The sequence below is a fragment of the Cnephaeus nilssonii genome, assembly GCF_951640355.1.
Source record: "Cnephaeus nilssonii genome assembly, chromosome: 14".
NCBI classification, from domain to species: domain Eukaryota; kingdom Metazoa; phylum Chordata; class Mammalia; order Chiroptera; family Vespertilionidae; genus Cnephaeus; species Cnephaeus nilssonii.
This window is the reverse complement of record NC_137085.1, coordinates 39,435,280-39,454,818: the sequence shown is the minus strand read 5'-3', so window position 1 is coordinate 39,454,818 and position 19,539 is coordinate 39,435,280.

Genomic DNA, 19,539 nt, shown 5'->3' with positions numbered 1-19,539 from the left:
TAGATAAAATGAGAAATGATAAAAATCATTATTTTTTAAAAATATTTTTTTATTGATTTCAGAGAGTAAGAGAGAGGGAGAGAGAGATAGAAACATTAATGATGAGAGAGAATCATTGATCAGCTGTCCCCTGCACACCTCCTATAGGTATTGAGCCTGAAACCCAGGCATGTGCCCTTGATGGGAATCAAACCAGGGACCCTTCAGTCCGCAGGCCGATGCTCTATCCACTGAGCCAAACTGGCGAGGGCTCATTTATTCTTTAGATTAATTTAGAGAAGGAAGAAGAGAGAAAGCAAAGAAGTATTTACAAATTAATGTTGGGTTGTATTGATTAGCAGGGAAAATAAAGATCAAAAGGTCAAAGTAAGTGTCAGAGTGAAGAGAAGTTCCAAAGCTTAAGCCTTTAAAGAAAGGATGGATTCCAGCCACAGTCATGCTTGTGCTGAGTTAGGATTTGCTGTCTGCTATGGGAAAGGCTCTGGAAGACTCTTCACCTGCAGGCTTGGTACAGAAGCCGCCAATTATTTAGCTTAAGAATCAGGGGTAAGAGGTGACACCAGGAACTGGGATTACGGTTTTTTATTTTGTTTTGTTTTTGCTGGGAATTTAATTGCAAAGGCTTTACTTGTGGTAACCAGCAGAATGACTCAGAATGAAATACAAAATTGGGCAATAAAGTTGTATACCTCTTAGAGATTTGAAAAGAAATAACAAAACATACAAAAACAAGGAGAGTTTGGTTGCCTTATAAAGCTGCATCAAGAGAAAACACCCAACAGGATAGAGATTTTGTTTAATTTAAGACCATATAAACTCACAGGTTCTCTTCCCAAGTCATGAGATGAAAAAAAAAATGTTGTTAGTAATGCTACATGGAGAGTATCCATGATAGACATTGTTAGCATCCAACCAATAGCCATTCCCTCTACTTCCTTGTTAAGCAAACCTGCATTTTCATCAGAGAGGCAAAGTGCCCTTCCTCAAGGACTGAATCAGCCTTGGTCTAAGTTGGTAATGGAGATCTTTTTCCCTTTTGCCAAATTTACACTTTCCCAGCCATCCTTGCAGCCAGGAGTGGTCATGTGACTAAATTCTAACCGACAACCTGTCAGTAGGAAGTCTGCTAGGGAGCACCTGTGAAATACTTTCATGTTCAGGTAAAAATGCAAAGATTTGCTAGAGAAAATTGTTCCCCTTGCCTACTTTGACCTGCTTGGAATGCTGGTGTGATGATGTGCTGACTGGATATATACCGGCCAACTTGTGACCTTGTGGTGACAAGAAGATAAAAATATTATACATAGAGGTTGATGAGGCTTAATTTTGTAAAAAGCCTGTTTTTTTGTTTGGAGCCTGGAGTTTGGGAGAAATTATTGAGCTGTTAACTCTCTTAATGCTAAAAGTTGGTCATGGATAAGATCTTACATGCTCAATGATGCAGTGAAAAATAGAACATGGAGCCCGGTTGGTGTGGCTCAGTGGTTGAGTGTCAACCCATGAAACAGGAGCTCACAGTTTGATTCCTGATCAGGGCTCAATCCCCAGTAGGGGCCCATGCAGGAGGCAGCCAATTGATGATCAATGATCGATGATTCTCTCTCATCACTGATGTTTCTATATCTCTCTCCCTCTCCCTTCCTCTCTGAAATCAATAAAAAAAGAATAAAAATATCCAATGTTTGAACCATTCCAGACTGTAGAAAAAGAGCCAAAGCTTCCTGATTCTTTTTATAATGCTAACATAACTTTATTACTAAAAGTTGATTAATATATCACAAAAAGAAAAAATTATTTTCCTGTATGAATATAGATATAAAAATTCTGTATAGCATGTAGCAATTGATTCCAGCTGTGTATTATGAGAAAAATGTAATATGATCTAGTAGAATTTATTCTAAGACTGTAAGGATGGTTCAATATGAGGAAATCCATCAATGTAATTTATTACACCAACAAATTAAATGAAGAAAGTCAATAATTATATCAATAGATGCCTGAAAGGCATCATAAAATTTAACAGCCATTCCTAATAAAAAGTATCCAAGTAATTTAAAAATGAAGGAAACTATTTAAACGTAGTAGATTCTTTTTACCAAAACCCAATAGTGAACACTTTACTAAAGCATAAAAATGCTAACACTATTTTCATTTTTAAATAGGGCTGATTTCTTGTTATATTTAATCTGTGGTGAAATTGATCATACCTTTTTTTCTACCCCCTCTAGTTGAGGACATACCCCTCAATGCAGTGCCTGAAGGATGTATTTAAACATATTTTTCTCTTTTTAGATTGAGACTTCCTAAAGGCAGATATAGGCTTTACAAATTTTGTATCCTTAGTCCCTAATAGCTTCTGCCACAAAAAATTTTCTTGAATGCATAAGCAATTAAATTAATATAATAGTAGAATTTTGTACTTTATAAAAGTCCATTTCCCTTCCCCATAAGTGGACTGTGTCAGTTTTATTTACATATGACATGCTGTGTATACCATGAGCACAATTTACAAAACCATGTTTCAAAAAGTACACCCCCAACCCCTCCAAAAAGAAAAGAAAACAAAAAAATCCAACCAAACAACTATATCTGAATCAGGGGGCAAAGACCATTTTCACTTTTTATGATTTTATCTTCCCTTGAGATTTTAAAATCTCACATAGTTTTATGATCATCAGTTTTATAACTCCTTTCATAATTGTTCTGGGATTTATCATATTTAGAAGTTGAGCTGTGAGCAGCTTGGAAGTGCAATAGTATGTCACTTAGCTTAAGTTTATTTACTTCAGAAACCATAACAAGATTAAAAAACAAAAACAAATAAAAAACCCCAAACTATTTGGGAAATGCTTCTCAAAGAGGAATTTTATTTTCACATCCTTCCCACCTTCTAAAACCAAAGTAAAAAATTTTTTCTTTCCAAATTGCTATTTAAATCTGAGGGCATCCACATATTTAACTTCCCTAGAATCCTCAGTTATTTCACTTAGCATTCATGGACCAGGCCCCTTTACCTGTATTTGCTGCTACCTATTTATAAACTAATGCCTCTTGCTGCTATGTCTTTCTCTCAAGAGACAACCTTTGCCTCTTGTGCTACCCTGAGATGGAAAACAGAGGTTGGATGTTGAAAATTCCACCCTGGAAGGGTTGTGCACCCCCAAGTTAATGCACTCATTTATTTATTTAACAAGTGCTTATGAAGCTCATAAGCTGGAGTGGGCACAGAGTGAAGACAGGCTGCCCTTGCAAAGGAATGTAGTCTGGCATCTTTTTCCTTGTTGCCTGTCTTTGCCTTTTTTCTGCCTGTGCTGTGTGTTTCTCAGTGGTATCCTTTGAAGTCAACAGGAAACAAACAAACAAAAATAACAACAACCATCTTTTTTACATTTAACAACAAATCTAATTATTATAAAGGATAATTTAAAGAAATAAGATTTCCTTCCCCCCCCTCTATATCTTTCTATCTCCTTCCTTCCTTCCTTCCTTCCTTCCTTCCTTCCTTCCTTCCTTCCTTCCTTCCTTCCTTCCTTCCTTCCTTCCTTCCTTCCTTCCTTCCTTCCATTTTTGGTCTGCCTAGCTTTAACCTCATCCCCTCTCTCCTAGAAACAACACCCTGATTTTCTTTGGGGAATCCATCCTCTTCTGCTAGCCTGTGTGGTCCACCAAAGCTTCAGAATAGACGTGGGATCCTGACTGCCCAGTAAGAAATTCCTGGGATTCTAGCTGGAATGACAGGAAAAGGTACTCTTATCTACTTACTAAATTGGTATAATTTTGGTGCTGCTGATGGCCATCTTGTCATCACACTAGAGAAATTATGTGAAAATGAAGCTGAACAGAGAGGAAAAGGAAGTGAGTGATGAAGGAAGACACATTTTTGATGAGACCATTTAAATACTTGAATTTGACCAGGCCTGTGAGCCAATAAATTCTCCTTGTTGTTTTTTTTATTTTAATTTTATTTTTTTTAAATCAGTTTGAGAGGGACTTCTCTTACGTGCACCTAAAATTCATGTAATAGAGGCACAAAAAGCAATCCAGGGGAGTCAGAGTAAGCTTCCTGGGAAAGTAACATTGAAATGATTTTCTAAAGGAAGTTGGGCTAAGATGAAAAAGGAGAGTGTTTTCAGCAAGAAAACAGCATGTCAGAAAACTGCGGTTAGAAAATGTGCGGCTTCTTTGAAGAACTGAAAGCTGTTCCCTCTGGTTGGCGCACCAAGTGCAATAAGGGACAGAAGTAGGAGCACCACGGAGACGGGAGGCTGTGGAGGTTATGCAGGGTCAGAGTGCACAGAACTTTATCCTCAGGGCAAGGGTAAAGGTCTTCACTGGGGCAATGCAAGATCCCAGTTCCATCCCAGAAGTATCTCTCAGGGAACCATTAGAAAATTGATTCAAGAGGGGAAAGCAAGGAGACCAGTTAGTGTGACTCGATGGTGACCTTTCTGAGCAGTGTCAGTGGAACTAGAGAGAAATGAATGGGTTAGAGAGCTTTGTAAGAGTTAGAATCAAGAGGCTTGGAGACTGACTGGGTGGAGTGAGAGGAGGAAGAGTGAGGAAGAGTCAAGTAAGATGCAGAGTTTCCTGGCATGGGCACTGGCGATGGTGTTGAGGGAGAAGATCACACACAGAAGGAGAAGGTTTGGGAAGAGTGTCGGAGAGTTTGAGTATCAAGTATTTGGCATGTCTGAGGGGAAATATGGAATAGCCTGTGGGAATTATGATCAGGAAAGTAAGTGTGGTGCTAGAGATATAAATTCGGGATATGTGAACCACGTCCAGCACGGCCAGTGGTGAACCTGAGGAGGGGCAGTGAAGGATTAAAGAAAACAGACAAGAGAATATAGTTGGGGCCAGGTGGATCACTGCACCTGGATGAGGACACAGTGACACAGCCTGTAAGCCGAATCTTTATTTTATAGCCAGATCACATAAAGCAAAACAAGGAAGTGGGCAAGATGTTTACAATGTTCTTTCGAGTTACAAATCTGCTTCTTTCCTGTTACTGCAATTCTCTAAACTCTATCAGGCTTTGTTTTGGCAGCACTTGCTGTACCTCCTGCAGCCCACATCCCTCAGCTACCTAGGACTAAAAGGTCAGACTATAAGGTCAAGCTTACATACAACCATAGCCTTTGGCTATAATTGTGCTGGGAGGGCTTTGCCCTCCAAGCTGGGACTTGTGTGTGGCTTTGCCACAGAGGACTGTACCCTCTCGTCAGTCCGAGGCTTGATCCTGTCCACACACTAGCTGCTCTACACAGATATGGATGCAACTGAAGCCATGATTATAGGTGAAATATGTGTTAGGTAAGGAAAAAAGAGGGCTTGGGGCAGAATCCTTAAAAAAAAAATCAGTATTTGGAGGCTGAGCAGAGAAGAAATGGCCCTAAAAGGAGTGTAGAAAAATTGATTAGAAGGACAGAAGAAAAATCTTAAGAGTATAGCACCTCAGTCTAGAGTAAATGTCAAGGAGAGAGTGGTGAAGAGTCAAAAATGCTACTTGGATCAAAGAACTGTTATAAGTTAGGGAACTGTTAGAAGTTAGTGTTACTGCTTATTGCACACAGAGAGATGATAAATCCTTGATAATACAACTACTCATGTCAAGGTTTCAAAAGAAGGAAAAATTGATCTTCAGGATAATTTGGAAGTCTTGGAGTAATTCTGAAAGGAGATGGTGAGGAAAGGAGATGGAAGGGAAAGAGCCAGGGAGCTAACTGAGGCCCTATATCTTGTGTGATGGGACATATTCATGAGCCTCACAGAAATTCTGTAAAATTTAATAAATGTGTGCATGACTGAAGTGGTTATTGTTTTATGGACGCTGAAAGAGGGGCAAAATTTCACATTAGAGAAGGTGTGGTAAAAGAGGGTAGGTGAGAAAACTGAAGCTGAGGGTTCAGGGGGCGCCTGGGAACCTCGGTGGCAGAGTCAGGTGAAGGCGGGGTTAGGCTGTCTAGATTTAGGTCTGGGCCTCCCACTTATCATCTGGGGAACCACCATGAGCCCCAGTCTCCTTCTCTGCAAAAAATAAGGACAGTAGTACTGATAATTGATAGGATTTTTGTCAGGATTACATGAATTATTACATGTACCTGTCATATAATAGGCTCTTAATAGACTTTGGCTGTTTTCACAGAGTCCTTAGGAAGGGCTTTGGGCTTCTACAGGCCATGGAATTAAGAGAGATTAAGGCAATTTCCCCTAGGGTTCAAGGGCAAGGGAAGTTCCCAAATGATGCTAGCATTATATAAGAGAAGGATTGAACATTGTCTATGGGATTTAGCCGTAAGGATGGTGTTACTGATCCTGGAGAGAGTCATTTGACTGAAATGGTTTGGACCAAAGCCAAGTGGCAGTGTGTTCGTTCAGAAGTGAGTGAGTGGGGACAGTGACATTTTGAAAAGAAGGTTAGCTAGGAAAGGAGAGAGAGACAGAGAGAGAAAGAGAGAGAGAGACAGGATGGAATTTTATCTCAGAGGCTACTGATTCACCTAGGGCAGTGTCATTGTCTCTTCTAATAAAGGTGATATCTTTTTTAAAAGTGATTTTTACAGAGAGAGGAAGGAAGAGGGAGAGAGAGAAATATCGACGTGACAGCAAAACATCAATCACTGACCTCTGTGTGTGCCCTGATCAGAAATCAAACAGGCAACCTTTTGGTGCACTGGGTGATGCCCAATCAGCTGAGCCACATTGGCCAGGGCAGTGATAATCTTGATATCACAAAATTTGCCTTCATAGCTCTTTACTCTGTTCCTCCTGTCATTTATATTTATTTATTTATTTTTTGTCATTTAGATTTAAAGAACACAATCAAGACGTAGAAAGTATAGCCTGTTGGGAAGTTTAATTTTGAATCTTGTGCTTTAAAGAGGCTTATTAATTTTCTGTGTTCATGAACCGAGACCCAATCTGTGTCATATAGCTCCTCATATTTTCTTCCTGAGTGGAGAGAAACATCTTACTGGAATATCATTACTCTTCAAATAGCTGGAAGCATCATCAAAAATTGAGATAATTGCCCTTAACAGGAATAAATGAATTTTGAGTACATGGGCTCCCACCCCTTAAAGCAGGGCAAAGGAGGTTAACCAGGCAGGGCGAGTCTCGGCTGGAGGAGTCCACATAAGTCATTCTTAATTGGAGGTTTCACCTTTGTTCCCTTGAGCAGCTGCCAAGGAACTTTCTCCATGTGACTTGAGATAAATGAGCAAGGCAAGGAACTGTTTGCATCTTTAAGATGAGCTGCTAGGCTATTCCTTTGAAATCCAAAAGGGGATGGTGGTGATTAAAGACACATTTTTTTTTTACAATGTATTGTAAAAGACAGTGAAGAAGTCCTGAAGGAAGAGGCAGGACACAGGGAAGCCCCCACACAGTGACTCTGGGAAGCTGTCTGTCACGTTGTTTTCTTACTAAAGCTAGAGGGAGGCTGACAGACAGATCATAAGGAGAACGGTGGAGCATGAATCAGAGAATCACTGCTTCTTTATAAAAGAACAAAGGCAGCAAAGGGAAACCTTCAAAGGAAACTTATATTAACACCCTCTTCTGCGACAGTCTCTGCTGCTCCTCGAGGGAAGACACGGAGACCATCCTTCTTTCAAGGCTCTAGCCTCCGAGGCTGCGCGTTGAGCATGATTGTATGATGCCATAGAAACAGCTCCGAGTGGGGTCAGGGGTCTGAAGGTATAGGGCTCATCTATTCACTTCTTTGCCACGTATTTGGTGATTTTGGGCAAGCCTTGACCCCTCTGAACTTCCGTATGCCAACGTGTAAAATAGCAGAAAGCAGATGGCCACTGGTATTCTTACCTATGATGGGATTCTGAGCATCTTGAAAGATGGACAATATATCTGTAAGAAAGAGGCTCAAAAGAAAGCTGCTGCTTTCTTTTTTCTTTTTAAATATATTTTATTGATTTTTTACAGAGAAGAAGGGAGAGGGATAGAGAGTTAGAAACATCGATGAGAGAGAAACATCGATCAGCTGCCTCCTGCACACCCACCACCGGGGATGTGCCAGCAACCAGGGTACATGCCCTTGACTGAAATATAGCCCGGGACCCTTCAGTCCACAGGCCGACGCTCTATCCACTGAGCCAAACCGATCAGGGCTGCTTTGTATATTTTGCTTTGGGAATAATATGTTCTATTATATGGGAAAAGAAAGAATGGGTGTGAAACCCAGACGTATGGGGCTGGCACATGCAGACAATAATATTCTTATATAAAATTTGGATAAACACTTATTATACACTTGCTTCCACCCAGAATATTTGGTTTTCAATTTCTTAATCTTTTGGAATGCTGGAAATGACTTCTGGCATTTTCATCATTCCTGGGGTACAACTTAATGCTATTTGAAACAGAAATGGTTTCAGCCTCAAAATAACACAGTTCCTGCTAATCAACTTAAAATCTTCCAAGTCACACAGACTGTCAGAAGCCAGAACCTGTTTTTCTGGACAGGGAATATATTTGCTCAGTCCATGAGATTGAGATCAAACTTGGATATTATTTTCCAGGTTCTAGTCTTTAGAAAGCAGATGAAGAATACCTCAATGGCATGAGATGTTTTGTGAATAGCAAACTCAATAAACATTTTCTTAGGAACCACATTTTATCCTGAGAATAAATTAGGAAGGTCGTAGGTATATTTTCTTGAATTTATTTTTTGCTTACTGTGGAGCATAGCATGTTTTTAGCACACAGAAATGTTTGTTGAGTAAATGAATGAATGCATACATATATGGCGTTTAAAAGAGACTATGAAATCTATCATTAGGAATTTTTCAAATTAAAATTTAATTATTGCTATCAATTTTAATCTATTATGTATATCAAAGGATTGACAGTTAATGAATGAGTTTATTCTTCTGAACTCTTCTTGAGATAGTCTTATTAAAGGCTTCTAATGGCATCTGGCTTTCTTTAAAAAAAAATTAACAAATAAGAGAACCAGTATTTATGATTATCCAGACATCCAAGAGCTAGTCAGGGAATGATTTAATCTGGGAATAACTTCCTAAATCAAGTGGCTTCTCTGAGAGGCCTCTCTCCTTGGAAACCTTCTTGAGTCTGGTGGTGACATTTGAATTGTGGGCACCTTAGATTCAGAGAGAGAGATCTGGAAAGGAAAAGGGTTGCTGAGAGGAAGGTTTGATCACTTTTGAAGCTAAGAAAGCACATTCATTGGGATGAGGAGGAAAGTGCTAACTATTCACTTACTATCCTGATTAAAAATGTGAGTGAAGATATTCCTTTCTGTCTCCCAAGGGCTGCAACTTGGCAATGTTTAATTTTGATGACCTATTTTGCTTTTTGATTAAGATAACCTTTCTTGGAGGCTTTTCCTGTGGGAAATAAACTCTATAATACATAGCTAATATTGAGGCTTCTGCTGATCATTGTTTCACTGAATGTGTGCCTAAGAAGACTGTCAAAGTGGGACCAAACGTCTAAAGGACCTCGTTATATCTTGACAATTGACATGTATAGGTTGGAATATCATTCAAGATCTGTGTGATCACACATATTTATTAGAAGAGTAAGATATGATATTTTATTTTATTTCATTTCATTTTGGTAGCAATGAATCATGGATCACCAGGGTTGATCAGCCAGCCAATCCAACATCTCATTTTATGATGAGAAACTGAGGTCTGGAGAGGCGAAGTTACTTGACCCAAGGACCCTGCTAGCTAGAACTAAAATTTAAGTCTTATGATATTTTTGAAATTTGTAACAGGCTGCATTGCCACTTCTTGGCAAATTCTATAAGTTCTATACTTTGATTGAAGCTTCACTTGAAGTAGAAAATGGTATTTTGAGGAGGTCTCAAAGTGTGACTATTTCTGTTCTAGATTTTCTTTCTAATCAGTCATAAGTTCACATAGCTCAGGGTACCTTTTCTTGGAATCTAGCCCTAGGTCATACAATAATTAATTTGTGGATTACTTCAAGGACAACGGCAAAAAATGGTGGTGGGGGAGCTTAAGATTCAAGGGGATATAGACTTACAAATATACAAAGTAAACTTTGGGGCATCAAACTGGTTTGCATCCTAGTCAGTTCTCATCTAACTGATCTTTCCTTAGGGGAAGGGCTGCAGGCTTTGACTTCAGATCAGGTCCTCACACCCTGGTTCTCTCCCTGTAGTACTGGATGATTGTGGGGTCTTAGCCTGGTCATCAGGACTCACAGGCCCAGTGTCTGCATTCATCACAGGGGCAGGTGCCGCTTCCCTGCTGTACTTGCCCCGCATGGTAGGAATTAAAGTGGTGAGACTGCAGCTGATCATTGTTTAATTCCTACCCCGCATGGTAGGAATTAAAGTGGTAGCCTCTGAAGCCATTTTGGGCAAACTCATCTTTCTGTGCCTGTTTCTTAATCTGTATGTGGGGATAATATTTGTGTCTAAAGAATAGGGATATGTGGAATGATTCATAGGATTGTCCAAAATGGCTTTGAGTGATTGTCCCAGATCGACCAGTGTCATACTGGAGCCACTGCCTTCATTCACCTCAGCTGGGAGAAGGCAGTCATTATCTCAAAATATCAGGAGATTGGTGCCTTCCTCTTCCAAGACAGAGGGAATTTGGGGATGAGTGGTAGAGGTGGGGGTGTGGTGGAAGTGGGGGATGGGAGCATCTGGGGGATGGAGGGATATATATAGCTCAAGTACGATGGAGAAACCTCATTTTTAGTTTTCAAGTGAGAAGTCACAGTGAATATAACATTTTTATTAGCTGGCATTTTGAAAAATAATGTATCAGTGAAGTATCTTTATTTCATTTTATCTGAATTTGTTTTTTTTATTTTTATTATTTTTATTATTTTTAAATTTCTTTATTGATTAAGGTATCACATATTTGTCCTCATCCCCCATTCCCATCCCACACCTCTCCCCACACATGCCCCCACCCCCCTGTTGTCCCCAACCGCTGGTTAGGCACATATGCTTGCACACTTGTCCTTTGGTTGATCTCTCCCCTTTACCCCCACCCTCCCCTACCCTCCCTCTGAGGCCCGACAGTCTGATTCGTGCCTCCTTGTTTCTGGGTCTGTTTTTGTTCATCAGTCTATGTTGTTCATTATTTCCACTAGATGAGTGAGATCATGTGCTATTAGAAATACACTTATAAGAACCGAAAATGAGACAAGCAATAATGGTTATGGTGACAGGAAATGAATCAGTCTGTAGTGAGTTTCTTTCTGGGCCAACAGTTCTTTTGAGACCCAATTACAATGTCCAACAGTTCCTTATGTGTACATGTCAGCACTGACATTACAGTTCTGGATGGTGGACAAATGGTGGTAATGCAGGTCCGACTCTCTTTGGTTTGGTCCTGGGCAACCTGCAGTGATGCACAGCTGCTAAATGCTAGTATGGGAAGACCACGTCAGCGTCTTCCATCTCTGGACTGCTTCTCTTCTGTCTTCCTGGCTGGAGTAGTCCTGTCGATTCCTCTCTGTTGCTGGAATCCACATGGTCTCAGAGTTGTTTTCTGAAAATATACAAACATATTCTTGACCAAAAGTTAATATTTATAGAAAATATTCCTTTATTAACTTTTGGTCATTTTATCTGAATTTGAATCATTTGAAGAGAATGTATATTTGGCACATAGGATGTGCTTCTGATATGCTTATAAATTCACCCATCCATTTATTTGATACACTACTTATAAAATCCAGAATTATTTCAGGTGCCAATCATTAAAAAAAAAGCAAATAAAATGACCCTTGACCACTTTTTACTTTCTTATTCATTTACATATTTGACTTAGATTTCAGTTAGGTAAAATTCATAAAACTCAGACTTGGAATGGAGATTCTTTATTCTCTAGTGATTACTAAGCCATTATCAAATGCTGATGGTTGATTCCCAATGCCAGTTTGCAAAAGCTGGATTGGCACTAGATACACACACACACACACACACACACACACACATTTAAATTTGCTTTAATTTTGTTTGTTCCTTTTTTCTTTTTATATTTATTTATTTGAGAGAGAGAGGGAAAGAGAGAGAGAGAGAAAAAAAACACACAAACACACAACACATCAATTTGTCATTCCACTTATTTATGCATTCATTGGTTAATCTTTGCATGTGCTCTGACCGGAATCAAATCCACAACCTTGGTGTATCAGGGCGAGGCTCTAACCAACTGAGCTACCTGGCCAGGGCTGCCTTAATTTTCTAAAAATAAGGATGCTCCATGTTGATGTTCTATATTAGGGTACTGGTTTGGCTGCTTGAGCAGAAACCAAATAGCAGTGGTTTAAACTAGATAGAAGTTTCTTTCTTTTATACATACAAATCCAGGTTGGCAGTGAATCCAGGGAAAGGCAGCCCTGGATGAGGTTATCCAGGGACCCAGAGTTCTTTCTGTTTCCTGACTCTACCATTCCCTAGGCTGCTGCCTTCCTTAATGTGGGTGATGGTGTCTTGTTACCACCTGTTTGTGCCCCAGCCTGACAGAAGGTCAATGAAAAAGTGGAAGACACAGATTCTATTCAAGACCATAGCTTGGAAGTTGTACAGATTACTTCTTACAACCCATTGTACTGAACTAGGCCAATGGGCTAACCCCGTGGCCGGCAAACTGCGGCTCGCGAGCCACATGTGGCTCTTTGGCCCCTTGAGTGTGGCTCTTCCACAAAATACCATGGCCTGGGTGAGTCTATTTTGAAGAAGTGGTGTTAGAAGAAGTTTAAGTTTAAAAAATTTGGCTCTCAAAAGAAATTTCAATCGTCGTACTGTTGATGTTTGGCTCTGTTGACTAATGAGTTTGCCGACCACTGGGCTAACCCATAGGAGGCTGGGAAAGTTATCTTCAGGTGGGTAACCATGTGCCCAGCAAAATTCAGGAAAAAAGATTAGTATGGATATTGGGGGAAAAACTAGTAATATTTAAGGGGTGTCCTGACTCCTTCTTTCTCACATATATATCTGCATTTTTTAAGGAGATTTTTTGTTTTTGTTTTATAAAACTAAATTTAAAAGCTACACAGAACTTTAGGCCAAAACCGGTTTGGCTCAGTGGATAGAGCGTCGGTCTGCGGACTGAAAGGTCCCAGGTTTGATTAGGTCAAGGGCATGTACATTGGTTGCGGGCACATCCCCAGTAGGGGGTGTGCAGGAGGCAGCTGGTCGATGTTTCTCTCTCATCGATGTTTCTAGCTCTCTATCCCTCTCCCTTCCTCTCTGTAAAATAAATCAATAAAATATATTTAAAAAAAGAAACTTTAGGATACTCATGAGCCCAACTTCCAGATTTCAAGTGTTTGTTGAGGGAGCCCCGAGGTATGAAAGTTCAAACTTCCTGAATAATCTACGTCTCCTCTTTAATGTTAAGAACTGGTAGTATGGGCATTTCCCGCCTTTTCACCAGTCATGGAGATGCCCATTGGGAGGAAATGGGTTACAGCAGCCTATTAGTGATGCAGGGGCACATATTACCAATTTCCACATCCTCACAGGTCCTTTCAATGGCCCTGCAGTCTCTCCCCCTTCCAGGATAATTGGGCTTATTATTTTCCTTATATAAATGAAAAACATTCTAAAGCCTGACTCTCCAACTTAACTTCCGAACATCAACCTGGTCCAGTGCACTTTTTCTTGAAATATAGAAGGTCCAGTGTGTGTTGCATTCAGGTTTTTGTTTTTGTTGTGATTTAACTTGCAAATGGCAAGCCTTTCTCTACTGTAAAGAATAGGGGATGTGTCCTTCTCCCACTGTTTGGGCAAGTCCTGGGGAAATAGCAGACAGATGTGATTTAGGAAAGTGTGTTATCCAGAGTCACTTATAAAAACATATATAAAAGAAGACTGTTTTTCATAACTTTTCAGGGCTCTCAAAAGTGAGACTTTCATGAGTTTATTTCTCAGATATAGGAGAAACACCAAATTCTTAGAGAATGTCCAGCAGTACTCAAATTAAATAAAATCATTTGAGTTTCTGTGCTGAGCAGGATTTTGCACATGACTCTTGCCTGAAACCATATGAGAACCTGAAACAGAATAGAGGCAAAAATTTAAAATGGTATTAAAATGTTAATTTCTCTTCAATAGTTCCACTTGTAACAGTGTCTGAACTCACCGAGTTGAAAATAATGCTTTCTACTTTGTGACAATAGGATAACTTTGGACTGAATTGTAGGCATTTCAATTTGGAAGAAGTGTTTTGATTTTGATTTACATTTAAACGAGGCTCCTTGTGGATGGAAGGCTTAAAAGATGTCCTAGCAGGATGTCCTGATTCTGGCTGAGGTGGAATCCAAAACAGAGAGAAGGGATTGGAGGGCCTACCAAGTAGCTGCGTATTGTGGTCCTATCTTCCAGTCTCATCAGGGATAAATGCTCCTGTGGGTGAAATGTCTGGCCTCCCAGGAGGAAAGGGAGTAGAACAACCCAGGGTGGCCTAGATATAGTCACCTTTATTTATGAGGTTTAGAGCTGAGTGAGGAAGGACCAAGGAATTTTGATGCAGGTCTCTTTTCTAGGTGGGAAATGAACATTCAACTAGTGAGTGGGAATTGCTAAATGATTTTTGATGGCCCAAAGCCCTGTTTGCTTATCATTTACTTGTTCTCTTCGCAATAGCTAAGGCTGAATATGTAGATTGTTTCTGGGACAATTCGTAAGTAACAGACACATAAAGAATAAATCTTCATTAATGTTTAGACTCTTGTAACCTTCCCTATTTCTTAAACTTTTCTCAAAAACCTTTTTGTCTCCCAGGATATTGCTGTGCATTGGAGGAAGGTTTTGTTTTGTTTTGCTTTTTTTTTTTGCCAAAACAATTGGTAGACTGTCAAAATAGACTTACTTTGCCAGTTAGGTTGACATACTTCAATCCAATCGAATATCTGATACTTGGAAGCAAAGAAGGGAGGGAGGGAGGGATGAAGGGAGGGAGGGAGAAAGGAAGGGAAGGCTAGATTTACGGGAGGTACTGGAAAAAGATCCAAAGTTTATCTTGAAGAAACATCACCCTTTCACCAATGTGTTGAGAAGCCACATTGAAAATCAGACCTGAGTATGCCTTGAGTATGAATTAGACACAAAAAAATGATGCCTCTAACCGAGGTCCAAATACCATAACACTATTCTGTTGTTATAAAAAGATAATATTAGAGGGATAATAACAAAGATTCCAGCTCTTCTCACAGACTAATTTCAGAAGAGTTTCAGTTACTTTTTTTCTCATTCTTTAATTGACCAAGGTGTTAGCAGACAGAATTTGCTGTTGTTTTTTTTGTCCACTGCCTAACAAAGTCTTAAAGAAAACAGAGTTTTTCCACAATGCAGACGGACCTCAGTGAGTCAAACCAGTTCCACTGTGAATGTTCACCACAATCTCAATGCAAGATATTCCCTGCCTCGCTCAATCTGCCCAGCAACTCTTATTTCTCTTCATGGAACCTTTGCTTTAAGTATGTGTATAATGGTGTGTGTGTATGTGTGTGTGTGTGTGTGTGTGTGTGTGTGTGTGTGTGTGTGTGTGTGTGACACAGCAAGGGTGAGAGGATAAAACAAAAAATGCTCCGAATAGGGGAGTTTCCTCTACACTCTTTTCTCTTCATTTGTCAGTAGGTATACAGAGCTGAGTATTAGGGGAGCTATTTCTAGTGCTGAAATCCAATGATGCCAGTCACATAGATAACTCACTCCGATTCTTTGAATTTTAGTTGTTGGTTTTTTTTTTTTTCAAGATGGGGTAGCACTCTGAATCAAATGAAATGAGAGGGGACTTTGAAAAGCAAAGGAGACCAGGACTCTGAGAATTTTTAGGACTTCCTTCTGTGTTTTTTCTCTAATTGCAGCAGCTGAGTTGGATGCTGGAGGAGGAAGAAGGGTGAGGACAGGCAGAATCCTGGACAGTGCAGCAAGTTTTTCTTCCAGGACAGATGTTCCCTCTGGTACCAGGACAGCCTTCGCTTTTCAGACTCACACAACCATATCATGAAGCTCTATCAAGTCCAAATAAATTATTATGTCTTTGAATCCTCTTTACTTTATTTTCCCTCTCACCAAATCATATCTTTGTCCAGGTGTGTCCTTACCTCCTGGCTGTATTTCCTACTGATTGCCTCTGGGATTGCTCTCCAGAGTTGTGTTTGTTAACACGATGCCTGTTCTCCTGCACAAATCTCTCTCTAGCTGGCCTTGGGATTTCTATAGTGCTCTAATTACACAGACAAGGCCTACATTTTCTCCAGAGGTTCTGGAGGGGACAAATCGGCCCTCAATAGTTTCCTCAAATGATACTGTGGAATGTAACACAGAGTGAATGAAATTGTTCCGAAGCAATCTTAAGGAAAAAATTATTTGATTTTTTTTTCTTCCAATAGTATGAGATTCCCATTTTAGAAGTTAGAAAACCAAGCTGCTTCTTGTCTTTTCCTTTGTAAGCATCAGAATATGGAGTGAAAAAGAAGTTGACAATCCAAATTCTGGCTTCACAATTTTCTATTTGATATTGAGTTTTTTCAACCTCTTTGAACCTTAGTTCTTTCATCTGCAAGATAAATAACATACAGGGTGTCCCAAAAAGTGTATACATACTTTATCAGCTAGGTCGTTGTGAAGCTTCAAATAAATGGTATAGATGTATATGAGAAAATAATCTACTGAATGTCCAGCAAATTTCCATACAGGGTGGGGCAAAAGGAGGTTTACAGTTATTTGTATGAAAATAATACAATAATAAATAAAGAATAATACAGGAATAAACTCTGTGTTTTGCATACTCACAACTGTGAACCTACTTTTGCCCCACCCTGGATGTATGTTAATTTTCCATTCTGTCTTTCCTATTTTCTCATTTGCACAAACTTTATGGAGCAAGTAGTAATAATGCATGTTGTTGAGATTAACTATTTGCAGGAACACAAAATGTTTGCAAATATCATACTAAGTTATTACTTTGTGTGTGTGTGTGTTGGGGGGGGATGCTCTAGTTTTTAGTTCAGCAAGATACCTCACCCTTTTTTTAATTGTTTAAGTATTGCATATGCCTCCTTTTCCCCCCATTGACCCCTCCCTGGCCACTCCCACCCCCAGGACAAACCCCCACCGTTCCAGTGTCAGTGTCCACGTTGGTTATGCTAATATGCATGCATATAAGTCCTTTGGTTGATCTCTTACCCTCCTCCCTCACCCCCCTCCCCCTTCCCCCACCTTCCCTCTGAAGTTTGACAGTCTGTTCCATTCTTCTCTGCCTCTGGATCTATTTTTGTTCATCAGTTTATGTTGTTCATTATATTCCACAAATGAGTGAGATCATGTGATATTTATCTTTCTCCGACTGGCTTATTTCGCTTAGCATAATCTCTCCAGGTCCATCCATGCTGTTGAAAATGGTAAAAGTTCCTCCTGTTTTATAGCAGCATAGCATTCCATTGTGTAGATGTACTATAGTTTTTTAATGCATTCATCTGATGATGGGCACTTAGGCTGTTTCCAGACCTTAGCTATTGTAAATTGTGCTGCTATGGACATAGGGGTGCATATGTCCTTTCTGATTGGTGTTTCTGATTTCTTGGGATATATTCATAGAAGTGGGATTACTGGGTTAAATGGGAGCTCCATTTTTAACTTTTTGAGGAAACTCCATATTGTTTTCCACAGTGGCTGCACCAGTCTAAGATATCTCACTTTTAAAAAAAATATATATATTTTATTGATTTTTTACAGAGAGGAAGAGATAGGGATAGAGAGTTAGAAACATCGATCAGCTGCCTCCTGCACACCCCCTACTGGGGATGTGCCCGCAACCAAGGTACATGCCCTTGACCGGAATCGAACCTGGGACCTTTCAGTCCGCAGGCCGACGCTCTATCCACTGAGCCAAACCAGTTTCGGCTCACTTTTGATTGAACTTGGTTTATTTTTCTGCTCTAGTAAAAGAGGTGACAAAGATTCATCATCATTCTAAGGAGGTTAAATCATTGCTGTCATGCTTATGTTGGTTCTTCCCTGTAGAAGAACCACTTCCTACCCCTAAATCATCAGGGTATGCACCTAAGGAGGTTGCTGGCAAAAACTTAAAATCAGGCTTCCTGTGTTTTGTGTTGGTATGTATTCTTTATTTTTAAATTTTTTTAATTTAAATTTTATATTGTTGACAGTATTGCAGATGTGGACCTCTTGTGTTTTGAAGCTAATGGGTCCTCTAGAGGCAATCCTGGTAGCACACATAGATGGTGGTTAGGTAAGCCCTTTTGCCTACCCAGAGTGTATAGTGAGGCCCTTTGCATTTCAGGGATTAATGAGGAAAGTTGCTTGATCTTAGGGAGGAAAGAAATAGTGGGTCCCAGAGAAGGAAAGGAGACAGTAGCTTTGTGTCCACAGTGGTGGTGGTTTGAATTATTGTGACAGTGCAGGGAAGTGGGGCTGGTGTTTGCAGGGATGGCTGCTCAAGGAAAGGCTGACACATAGAGCTGTGATTCTGGGAACCCACAGCATTCTGTATCAAAACTACTCTTGAGGGAGCAGGATCATCTTCCCACAAAGATTCAGGGTGAACTCTGTAGGGACTCAGATCCACAGCAGATCAGAGTGACGATGCAGACCCAACACCATGTAGCGGTGAAAACCAGAGGTAGCAGCAGACCCTTCAGATTCCAGGGTCTGTCTTTTTCAGATGAGATATCAGAATCACCTCACCTCTCTCCCAGATCTTTGCATATTTTAAAGATGGTGAGAAGAGGAGGACACTAACATTCTATAATTTGGCAGTGGGGGCTCAAGACAGATTTATTTAGGGAAAACAAAAGATATGTGATGCTAACTGTACCTTTAAAGTATGAAGCAATTTGATTCAGCATGTGAACCTGCATTAGTGTTTGGCTAATTTTTCCTTTTGCCCCATATTTCAAGTTATGTGCCGCCCCCCCTTTGGTCTGTGCTCTTTCTATTTTTTATTTGAGAGAGAGAGGGAGGGAGGGAGGGAGGGGGAGAGAGAGAGAGAGAGAGAGAGAGAGAGAGAGAGAGAGAGAGAAGATAGAATAACCTGTCTGGCTGACAGAAGTGATTGGGGAAACAGAACATGTTATTATTGTTCATTATTACTTGTCTTTCATCAATGCTGATCATGGGTTATGACCCGTGCTCTCCTCAGCTTTTGCTGGAAAATTACCCTTGTAGACCATGTGAGCATCTGTGCCTTGCTGCTTTCCCTTCTGTGTCTCAGGGCAAACACTTTGGGATGAATTTTTTTCGTTTCTCATACAAAAACCATATTGTATTGTTAACATACTTTTTTCTATTAAGTTGCAAATTGCACTGCCTTATTGGGCATATTTAAATGTATTGAGTCTCCTAGAAAAGATATATATCTGAAACACAAATAAGTGGGATTGTTTTGTGAATAAATGATTAGGCTACAAATAACATTGACTAGCAATAGGAGAAAGAATGCCTTCCCACAAATGAAATATCAATTGCGAGTGTGGTAAGGCAGGGCTGGTCTGTGCTGCTGAGGGGTGTAATGAATGATTCTATTTTGCAGTTGT